This window comes from Ixodes scapularis, unplaced genomic scaffold, assembly GCF_016920785.2.
Source record: "Ixodes scapularis isolate PalLabHiFi unplaced genomic scaffold, ASM1692078v2 ptg000005l_1___fragment_1__unscaffolded, whole genome shotgun sequence".
Classification (NCBI taxonomy): Eukaryota; Metazoa; Arthropoda; class Arachnida; order Ixodida; family Ixodidae; genus Ixodes; species Ixodes scapularis.
Genome location: NW_024609885.1, coordinates 3,238,932 through 3,249,513, shown reverse-complemented (window position 1 = coordinate 3,249,513; position 10,582 = coordinate 3,238,932). Strand labels below are relative to the sequence as shown.

General features: G+C 46.2%; 1 long non-coding RNA gene across 2 annotated transcripts; it reads left to right on the top strand.

The window, feature by feature from the left end:
* The first annotated feature begins 5,719 nt into the window (after positions 1-5,719).
* On the top strand, positions 5,720-10,020 carry LOC120836129. 2 transcript variants are annotated; one of them, XR_006076911.1, is made up of 3 exons: positions 5,720-5,854; positions 6,529-6,800; positions 9,961-10,020. It is a non-coding gene; the product is annotated as an uncharacterized LOC120836129 (long non-coding RNA). The 2 variants fall into 2 exon arrangements; XR_006076912.1 differs by lacking the exon at positions 9,961-10,020 and adding an exon at positions 7,613-7,658.
* Positions 10,021-10,582: the final 562 nt, after the last annotated feature.

Sequence of the window (10,582 nt, the reverse complement as noted above, 5' to 3'; positions counted from 1 at the left end):
TTCCCAAAACGGGCCCCGAGACGAAGTCATCTCTGATTCCGTCCGATCATCAAGATGTGACTGTCGTCGACTGTGACTGTGATATTTGAGATCTTTCTCAAATAAATTCTTTTCGGATAACGCTGCATCGTGTGGTACGTACGATATATTGTTTGAATGTTACCACTTCCTCAATTGTATGTCCGTGTCCTGTCCATCGGTAAACACGTTATTTGTGAGCATGAAAAATGCATGCCTTTCGGCCCTCTTCTGTTGCAATTTATTTTTGACAGCAAAGCGCTTTGTCGTTTCACATGCGGTGAATCCTGCGGCGCCGTCAAAGCTTATCGTAAGAAATAAACACAAACAACTAGAACTATACATTCCAATCGAACTCGTTCTGTCGCGCGCGTACCCAACAAAAATAGTTTAGTTTTTTTTTTTTTTTTTAAATGTGGGACAATTCTTTCTCAATGTCCTCGGGAAAATACATGTAGCATGAAACACAAAATATAGCGGGAAACGACGATAATTTATACGCCAGCAGTGTTTGAAACTGCGCCTACACAGGCTGCGCCTATTGACATCACAGTCCACTCGGTTAGGGTTAGGAGGGACGCTGGTGAGAGTCTAGCCTCAAACTCAGTGACTGGGCTCGAAAACAGTTTGTTGCCCCTGGGGTGTAGTGTTTTTTGGAAAGGTGTATAAGGATGGCTAGTTGGGCTAGTTGGTTTTGCATCATGATGTAAAACACCAAAACAACAGAGACGAAAAAGAAGGGAGAACTGGACAGGACGTGGCGTATTACACCATGGTTTCTACGTATAGCTCTGCCCGCTTGGTCTGGAGGTCGATGACACGAAAACTTTATCACGGGTGACGTCAGAACTGTGCAGTGTGCAACCACGTCCTTTCTTATCTGCTGGCCTGCTTTCTTCAAAGCGACGTGCTCCTGTCTGATCGTAACGGCTGTACATGCCGCTTCGGCAGCCCTGATTCCACAATCTTCGCTCATCACTCTGGACAGCTGCCGAGCTCACGTGCTCTGCGGCACGAGCAGTTCACGCAACTCGCTCGCGCGACTTGTCGAAGTGTTAAAAACAGTTGTGTGCAATTCCGCAACTCCGCCTCGGAGGTTGCGACGGGGAGGGCTGCACAGTTGCCTCTACCGGACTCTGAGCCACGGGCATTTGCTTCTTGCGCATCCAACATTGTCATGTGGCAGGAACCCTAAACGTTTCTTCAACTGCTGCCATAGTTCTACGGAAATTTGTGCAGCTGAGTAAACCTACGCATAGACCAATTTTCTTGAAGCGTGGACCAACCACTGGTCTCTATTGTAGTAGGCTGGATTCAAATCGGAAGTCTGTCGGTGGCGCCACCGGCAGCCATTGCTTGGCACCAAGCAATACGTGCCTTGCACGGGACGTCATATGGCTCCATACCATTCCTGTGCCCGTACCCTCTGGAACATACATTTTGGCAGCATCGAATCTGTTCTTCTCCGCAAAGTTCTCCGAGAGGAAGAAATTCATTGGTCCTAAATGTGTGCTCCGGAAGGTACGGGCACTGGAGCATGGTCCGCAGCAATGGTGGCTGATGTGACGTCAATGCAAGTCGTGTATACACGCAAGTCTATGGGAGAAACACACAAAAGAAGGAAATTAAAGCTTCTACACAGTGTTCGAAGGCATGTATTTTACGATGTGCTGCAATAATTTTATTGTGTGTTTGGAGGTTGAATTGCGATTTCTCAAGCATTCGAATGCCCATTAAAATATTGTGCTATAGCACCCATGGCTGATCTGGCAAGCTTGCTCTCGTGGTGGAGTGAACAAATAAACTTGCTGTCAATAATGCCGTCGTGGGGGAGCCCAGAAGTTGCTGAACGTCAACAAAGTTCCATATTGGCAGCGTCTTTCCGGGAGTGAGCGAAATCATAGCAGAGCCTTCAAGCTTGTCACCTGCTAAACCCGACTCATTGAAACCGCCACCGACTCCGAGGTACCTCTAGGTAACTCTCTTCTCAGTGAGCTGCTCTACATTTTTTGCCCAGTAGAGTCACTCTCGACAACAAAACATTTCTATATAACAACCGCGAGGGTTGTCAGATTTAATGTTTGTGCACTAGCTATTTGACAGGCTTCCCGACAGCAGCCAAAAGATTCAGTGACGACAACAGTTTACGAGCGGGGGAACGTCACTTTTCTTTGTCTTTCCCATAGAGTTTTATGCATTAGCCAATGTCAAGTGATGGGCGCTGGTGGCACCACTCCTCCCTATTAAGACGAGCCTCGATCCGTGATCCAGCTTACTACAACAGAGATCAGTGGCACCAACTAGCCCAGGTACTGATGTCGCTGGCTTTCTGGCGCAATATAATAAATAACATGCTGAAAAGAGCAGGGCCATGACATGACGTGGTGAGGCTAGCCTCTGTGATGCAGCTTCTTCGGTAGGTGCATCCCCTCTGACCTCATCGCCCGTCTGTCTATGCTGAAAGAAGCAGTGGTGAATCTCCTTCGTGGGATTGCCAATGGGAGCAGCTTCATCTCCATCTTTGGCAAACTCCACCGGCGAACCAACTCCATTGTGACGTCGGTCAACACGCACGACTGAGTTGAAACTCTATCGGGATTTTTCCCTTAAAGTGTCCCCACTAAGAATCTCAAAACACCGCGGTGAGTATAACAGTAAAAATATTATTTTTAAGTTGGCAAAATGAATAGCATGAGACAAAATTAAAAAAATATATTCCTGAAATCTGGTTGCATGAATTAGTACCTAATGTACTGAAATAATGAATACTGTCACGGGTGGTGACCAAAAGAAAACAGAAAATGAACAAGAAGAAATAAACGTTTAATGTGGCGAACTTGTGCCAAAAATAAAAGGGTACAAAAGAAAACAGCAGAGCGTCGCGGGCGTCGATATCGGCGAAACCGCATGATCGAGCGCAGAGGCGAGACTGACTCGACAAGGTCGCGGGCGGCGTCTTATCTAGAGTGAGTCACTATCTCGAAGATTCGGCGGAGAAGGTTCGATCGTAGCGCGCTCGCGGCGAGAATGTACACGCACTTTCTAGAACAACATAAGCAGGGATAAACGACAGAAGTTAGGTCCGGAGCAAGAATAAACGAGAAAGTACTAGAAGTCCGTGACCCTGCGCGCGGCATTATCCCCCCTTTAAAAGCGCATCGTCCCGATGCAGCACAAAACAAAAAAACAAAAAAAAAACAACAAAAAAACACAAATCCTTAACAAAACGGTAGCAAAATCGCGAGCCACAGTTCACAGTTCTCAGTTCACTCGTCGACAAGAGTAGAAAGTTCTATCGTTCGTAATACGGCTTCAGCCGGACGACGTGCACCACCTCGGGTCGCGGCTGACGTCTTGCAGATGGGCGCGTTCCGAGGTGGTGCACGTCGTCCGGCTGAAGCCGTATTACGAACGATAGAACTTTCTACTCTTGTCGACGAGTGAACTGAGAACTGTGGCTCGCGATTTTGCTACCGTTTTGTTAAGGATTTGTGTTTTTTTGTTTTTTTTGTTTTTTTGTTTTGTGCTGCATCGGGACGATGCGCTTTTAAAGGGGGGGATAATGCCGCGCGCAGGGTCACGGACTTCTAGTACTTTCTCGTTTATTCTTGCTCCGGACCTAACTTCTGTCGTTTATCCCTGTTTATGTTGTTCTAGAAAGTGCGTGTACATTCTCGCCGCGAGCGCGCTACGCTCGAACCTTCTCCGCCGAATCTTCGAGATAGTGACTCACTCTAGATAAGACGCCGCTCGCGACCTTGTCGAGTCAGTCTCGCCTCTGCGCTCGATCCTGCGGTTTCGCCGATATCGACGCCCGCGAGGCTCTGCTGTTTTCTTTTGTACCCTTTTATTTTTGGCACAAGTTCACCACATTAAAAGGGTACAAAAGAAAACAGCAGAGCGTCGCGGGCGTCGATATCGGCGAAACCGCAGGATCGAGCGCAGAGGCGAGACTGACTCGACAAGGTCGCGAGCGGCGTCTTATCTAGAGTGAGTCACTATCTCGAAGATTCGGCGGAGAAGGTTCGAGCGTAGCGCGCTCGCGGCGAGAATGTACACGCACTTTCTAGAACAACATAAGCAGGGATAAACGACAGAAGTTAGGTCCGGAGCAAGAATAAACGAGAAAGTACTAGAAGTCCGTGACCCTGCGCGCGGCATTATGTACACGCACTTTCTAGAACAACATAAGCAGGGATAAACGACAGAAGTTAGGTCCGGAGCAAGAATAAACGAGAAAGTACTAGAAGTCCGTGACCCTGCGCGCGGCATTATCTCCGGGCTGGAAGTGAACGTCCCTACGACGAAGGTTGTAGCGGCCGGCGTCGACGCGTTGCTGGTCTTGAATCATGAGTCGGGCGAGCTGGCGGACTTCTTCGGCGCGTTGAGCAACCGCCTGGGCGTCGTCGCTCTCGTTGTCAGATGGCTCATGGGGCAGCATGGCGTCCAGCATGGTCGTTACCTTCCGACCATGCGTTCTTCTTGTTCATTTTCTGTTTTCTTTTGGTCACCACCCGTGACATTTTGGTGGAGGTGCGGGGTAACCGCATGCCCGTGCAGCGCTCCCCCCCCCCCGAGTTCTCGCAGTGCAAGTCCGAACACAAGCCCCCAAGAACCCAACGAAGACCAGACCGAGATCCGACTAAGTCGCCGGAACCTTGGCCTACCCCCGGAATCAGGACCCTTGCTACCCAGCACCTCCACCAAAATGTCACGGGTGGTGACCAAAAGAAAACAGAAAATGAACAAGAAGAAATAAACGTTTAATGTGGCGAACTTGTGCCAAAAATAAAAGGGTACAAAAGAAAACAGCAGAGCGTCGCGGGCGTCGATATCGGCGAAACCGCAGGATCGAGCGCAGAGGCGAGACTGACTCGACAAGGTCGCGAGCGGCGTCTTATCTAGAGTGAGTCACTATCTCGAAGATTCGGCGGAGAAGGTTCGAGCGTAGCGCGCTCGCGGCGAGAATGTACACGCACTTTCTAGAACAACATAAGCAGGGATAAACGACAGAAGTTAGGTCCGGAGCAAGAATAAACGAGAAAGTACTAGAAGTCCGTGACCCTGCGCGCGGCAATACAATCAACGTTAACTACAACCCTTTACGTTGCGAAGACAGTTGTGGCCGACAACGCTAAGAAGCGCAAGCTAGGTCGCTACGTCTCGGCACGACAGTTTGCGCTTCTCCTGGACTTTCTCGGTGAAAGTCGAGTTTTCTCGGGGACTGCTACAGAGAGCTTTGTTACCAAGGAGGAGCGAGATACACTATGGGGCGTAATAGTTTGAGAGTTAAATGCCCTTCGGCCATAAAGAATAACTTTCTGGAACTCACGTGCATGCCAGACGTGGGCTTGCGACCTGAGAGTCTCGTGTCCCTAACAGAAGACCGGTGCAAACCTGCCAACTCTTCCGAATTTTTTGTAAAATGTATGAATTGAGACTAATTCTACGATTTTACGAATCTTGCTTCAAATTTTACGAAAAAAAGATACTTTTTTCTTTTCTATTTTTTTTAACATTTTTTTCGTAAAACCGTTGCTGGCGGTACCTCACACTGCCACAAGAGGGCGACAGGTGCCGTCCACGGCAGCGTTGTGGTTTTTACTATCCGTCTATCCGGGGGCCACATATCCAAAATCAATCCAAAGCCCAAAGCCTTTGTTTGTGTGTCTGGCGGCGCATGTTGGTTTGGTGTGTTCAGACGTGGTTGGGCCTCTGTTTCGGCCAGTTTCGAGGCGAGAAGTGCAGCGTCTGTGTTTGTTACACGTGTAATCATAGCATTCCTCTGGTTGCGGTGGCTTCGCGGTGCAATGGCAAATTCCAAACCTAAAAAGAGGTACTTTCAGGTGTTCTTGAAGTCCTACACGTCGGAATTCCAGTGCTTTGTGCCGTCCAAAAAGGAGAGAAGTTTGGATTCTGTAGCACGTGCACGTGTAACGTAAGCGTTTTGCACGGTGACAAGGCTGACATTAAGCCTTGCGACCTTGCGAAACAGCCCCCCCCCCCCCCCCCCCCCCCGCAATTGCGTGAGTTTTACGAATTTTAATGTCCACAGGTTGGCAGGTATGCCGGTGGAGGCGCGAGTGATGGGCCGTCCCTAAACGCGGAGCAAGAAAAATTATTATTTTTTGTGGGGACGGATTTCTCTCGAGGGGGCGGGCGTGCGCCCCCGACAGTGGACGCGCCGCTGTGGGACTTCACGGCTGCAGCAGCAGCTTCGATAAGTACCGTGAATCTCTTGGATCATGAGCAGACACCATGTTGCTTTTTACCTTATTGAACACTAATGTACAAAACAATGTGGTGCGAATGTATTGCCTCGTGGTGTTTTCCACGAAAGCTTGGATATCGGGGCTGCAGCACATTTCTAGACCCACTCGGAGACAATAAATCCGTGACATTCGAAAAAAAAATAATATTGAGTTTAGGGTGCACACTATTAGACACAGGTATAACTAGAAGGGCTGTATAGCGTTGTGGCGTGTTACATAGTTGAATTATATTATGCAGGGGTCTGTGGCTGAAGGCGACATGGCAAAGGGAGGAGAGGAGGAACGTCCTGCGCAAGTGGCATGCCCCCTACCACCGAATGGTACGAACGGTCTGGAGTTGATACGGCACGGGATCTGCTGTCCATTCGGCAGGACCAGCTGGCTGTCCAGCGAGAACTGCTGGCCACACAGCAGGGTCTGCTGGCCACCCAGCAGCAGCAGCTGGCAGTTCAGCAGGAAATGCTGCTCGTGCAGAGAGAGGCAGTCGATGCACTCCGTCGACTTGCAAGCGTAGGTGTTAAGAGAACTGTAGTGTAGTGCACTCCCAATTATTGTTGTTAGGCTGATTTTGGTCAACCCTACTTTAGCCAGTTAAGTTAGAAGGCAGTGTTCTTAGACTCAAACTGAAACCAGATATGATTTGTATGTGTATTTGAAGTGTCCAACAGCGAAGGCTTTATTTTGTTTATTTCAATGAAACCTTCCAGTGCCATAATGCTAATGAAAATTGGCAAGCCTTGAGACAAAATTTTTTCAACTTATTGAAAATTACCATACTGTGCTCGACAATCCGAACTACTACGTCTAAACCGTGGTTCAATAATCCACTTCATCGTTTATCTCATAAAAAGAAAAGATGTTTCAGGAGCGCTAAAAAAGGAAATACTTGGCCTAAGCTTGCCACTTGCTCTTCCGAATAAAAAACTATGTTAAAGGGGTGTTAGCACACATTCTTTCTGATAACTCTAAGCAGACATTCTTTCTGCAAACTCTACCTAATATGTTAATAAACAACCCTCGCAAATTTTGGAGATTTGTACTCTGAAATTAATCTAGTGAATAGCTCTTGTAATAACATATTGAATAGTGAATGTGTGAATATTTAAATAGTGCGTTTTCTGATGCTTTCACTATTTCTACACCCATTATTGGAATTTCTCCTGTTATAGAGAATGATTTTCCAATGGATTCAATTGTTATAAACATTCAGGGTGTTTTCAGCGGTATAGAAACCCTCAAAATATCTCCATCATGTGGCATAGAGGAAATCATTACGAAGGCTCTCACTAACACTAAATTTTCATCCGGTCTTTACCTCAAAGATATTTGAGCAGTCCGTGGACACAGGGGTGTTGCCCTCTGACCGGAAAATTAGTAAGTAGGCCAATATCACTCACCTGCCTCTACAAGATCCTCGAGCATGTCATTTACAGGCACCTGATTAACTTCCTGGATTCCTGCAATTTCTTCACCAATGTGCAGCATGGCCTCTGGAAACGCCTTTCTATTGGGACCCAACTACTTATTATAACTAACGATTTGTTTAAAAATCTTGACACCGGCTTTCCTACTGACGCTGTTTTGCTTAATTTCGCCAAAGTTTTTGCTAAAGTCCCGGACAATCGCATTCTTCTTAAACTTTCTTTCCTAAAACTAGATCCTCATGTTCCTAAGTGGATTGAATCATTCCTTATTCATCGCTCTCAATTCGTTTTCACTAACAGCACATCCTCCTCTTTCTCTCCCGTTTCTTCCGGTGTTCCACAGGAAATTGTGCTTGGGCCTTTGCTCTTTTTAATCTACATTAATGATCTCCCTCTTCACATCTCATCCTCTGTTCATCTTTTCACTGATGACTTGTGCTGTTTATAGACTAATAAAAAACCCATATGACCATGTTGCACTCCAGAACGGCATTTAAGGGGAGACACTGCTCTTTGAAGCAAAATTTTACTAAGAAAACACATTTTTAAAAATGTGTTTTTTGAAGTTTGGCAAGCACTTATCATCTTGTCCTGAAGGATTTTCGACATATTGAATGAGGGCTACAAATATATTAAATAGGCTGTCAGGCTTTTTGTGGGTGCCTTTTAGGCATCCGGCAAAAAATGATTTTGAAACTGGAAGGTTCAAAAGTGTCATAAGTAATTTATAAATCATCCTAGAGCTTTCATTTATACCTTATTGGATTGCACATACCTCTCAGTTCACTGATCTATGTTTATTTTCTGAGCTCAGTATTTTAATTTGCGTTAATCCTTTCCATAATCATTGCAAATTAAATTTTTAATATTAATAAATCTAATTAGGTTACCTCAAAACAAAGTACATATTTGTAGTCCGATTGTAATGCCAAATAAGCCATGTAAATTTCATTTTATTTGAATCGCAAGTTATATAAAAAAGCTCTTGAAGCAGTGTGTCACACATGGCAGATGTGTCTCAACATTAGCAAATGCACACACCTTTGCTTTACACATTCTTGCTTCCAGCCCTTAAACTCGTTAACATTCAATGGCACTACCATTCTGACTGCTACACAGTAAAAATATCTAGGCGTTCGTTTAACCACTAATATATCCAGGAATGTTCATGTCGACGAGGCAATATCATCCTCAAACCGCTCACTCGGTTTTGTTTGTCGCAATTTCAACTCTGCCTTTTCTATCCTTAAACGTCTCCTTTACGCCATGCTTGTTCGCCCTAAACTAGAGTATGCTTCAGCTATCTGGCACCCACATCAGTCTTTTTTTAACTAACGCAAATCGAATCTGTCCAGAATCGTGCTGCTCGATTTATTTTTTCTAATTAGTCTCGCTTTTCTTGTGTCACTGCAATGAAATGTCAATTAGCTCTTCCTGATCTTTCCGTTCGTCGCAGAATTTCCCGTCTTTGCCTTTCCATAAAATGTACTATTCGGAACCATTACGACAGTCTCTCCTCAGCCAGCCCAGCTATATCTCTGCAAGACTCGATCATTCGTGCAAGATTACCCTTCCCAAGACCATTTCAACATTCCCTTCTACCAGAAGCTATTGTAGACTGGAATGGCCTTCCAGATGATATTGTCACCATCACCGATAACGCTAAAATCAGAACTGTACTAACCATGCACTCCCCTCTGTAATGCCCTTCGGGGCCTTGAGGGTAATTCTAAGTAACTAAAGAAACAAATAAATAATATTCCGCCACCAGCGTGTGTTCGTGTAATTATAGGAAACTGGCCTCGTTACTGAAGGACTTGTCACGCGGCAACTCTGCCGTCAGTGTAACTAAAATGCATCATTCGCAAGCGCAGGCAAGGACGCCACCAAGGCAGCTCCAAAGGGGAAAGAGAACAGAGTAAGGGTGGATTTACTCGCCCCACATACGCCTTTGATCAGACTTCTCGACTTCTTTCGTTAACACAGCCATTCTCTTTTCTTCTGCGCTTTAGGAGCACCTAAAATGCCAGTAACTCGTTGTCTACGAGTAATCTAATAAGGTGAATGGTGAAAACTGCTCTGCAACATGACTGCACAGAGCTTACCAAGGTGAAAAGTTGTTTGGCAAAAGTTTCCTATTGTATTGCTTGCAACGCGTCTGAAAACCTCTGGCGTGCTTTTAACTTTACTAATGTGTTGCGTAACAGTTTGCATTTTGTGCATAATGCGCTCCCCTTTTCCTGCAGGCTGTAGAGGGACAAGCAGCAGCAAGTGCGCACCAGTCGTCCGCACTGACTTCGCTAGTGCTTCAGCTCGTCGGTGTGCAGAATCTCCATCCGCCAGCCGAATAAAGTGGGTCTCTATGCTCCATTTCATTTTTGGCACGGGTTACACCACCGTTACTTGAACATCTCAGCTGAAAAACTGCCATAGGTGTCCGCTTTGCAGAATTGTTAAAAGCGAGCAGTCGCAGTCCCGCTGTTCTTGCTGCAGCGGCCATTTTGTAAACTGTGGCTAGACCAAACAACATCTGTGCCTCGATGGGCTTCTCAAGCGTGGCACTGCTCCCCATTGTAGCTCGCTGTGGCTCGCGTGTGGTGTCCGCATTTGAAGACCAACTTTCCTTAACTGGTATGTCGTAGTAATCTTAGATTACGCCACAAGCGAACTTGACATGCAGAAAGAAGGAATTTTTATCAATGTAGACTGCTTTGTAACATCTTCCAACTATTCATATTTGTTTATTCAAAGTGTTCAATAATGGCCGAAGTGTCTCACTTGGTGCACTTGTTAGTAACAGGAATACAAAGGATTTCCAGCAAGGAAGCCTAAGGAAGCTCGAGCACTTCTTAAAGGACACATGCAAAG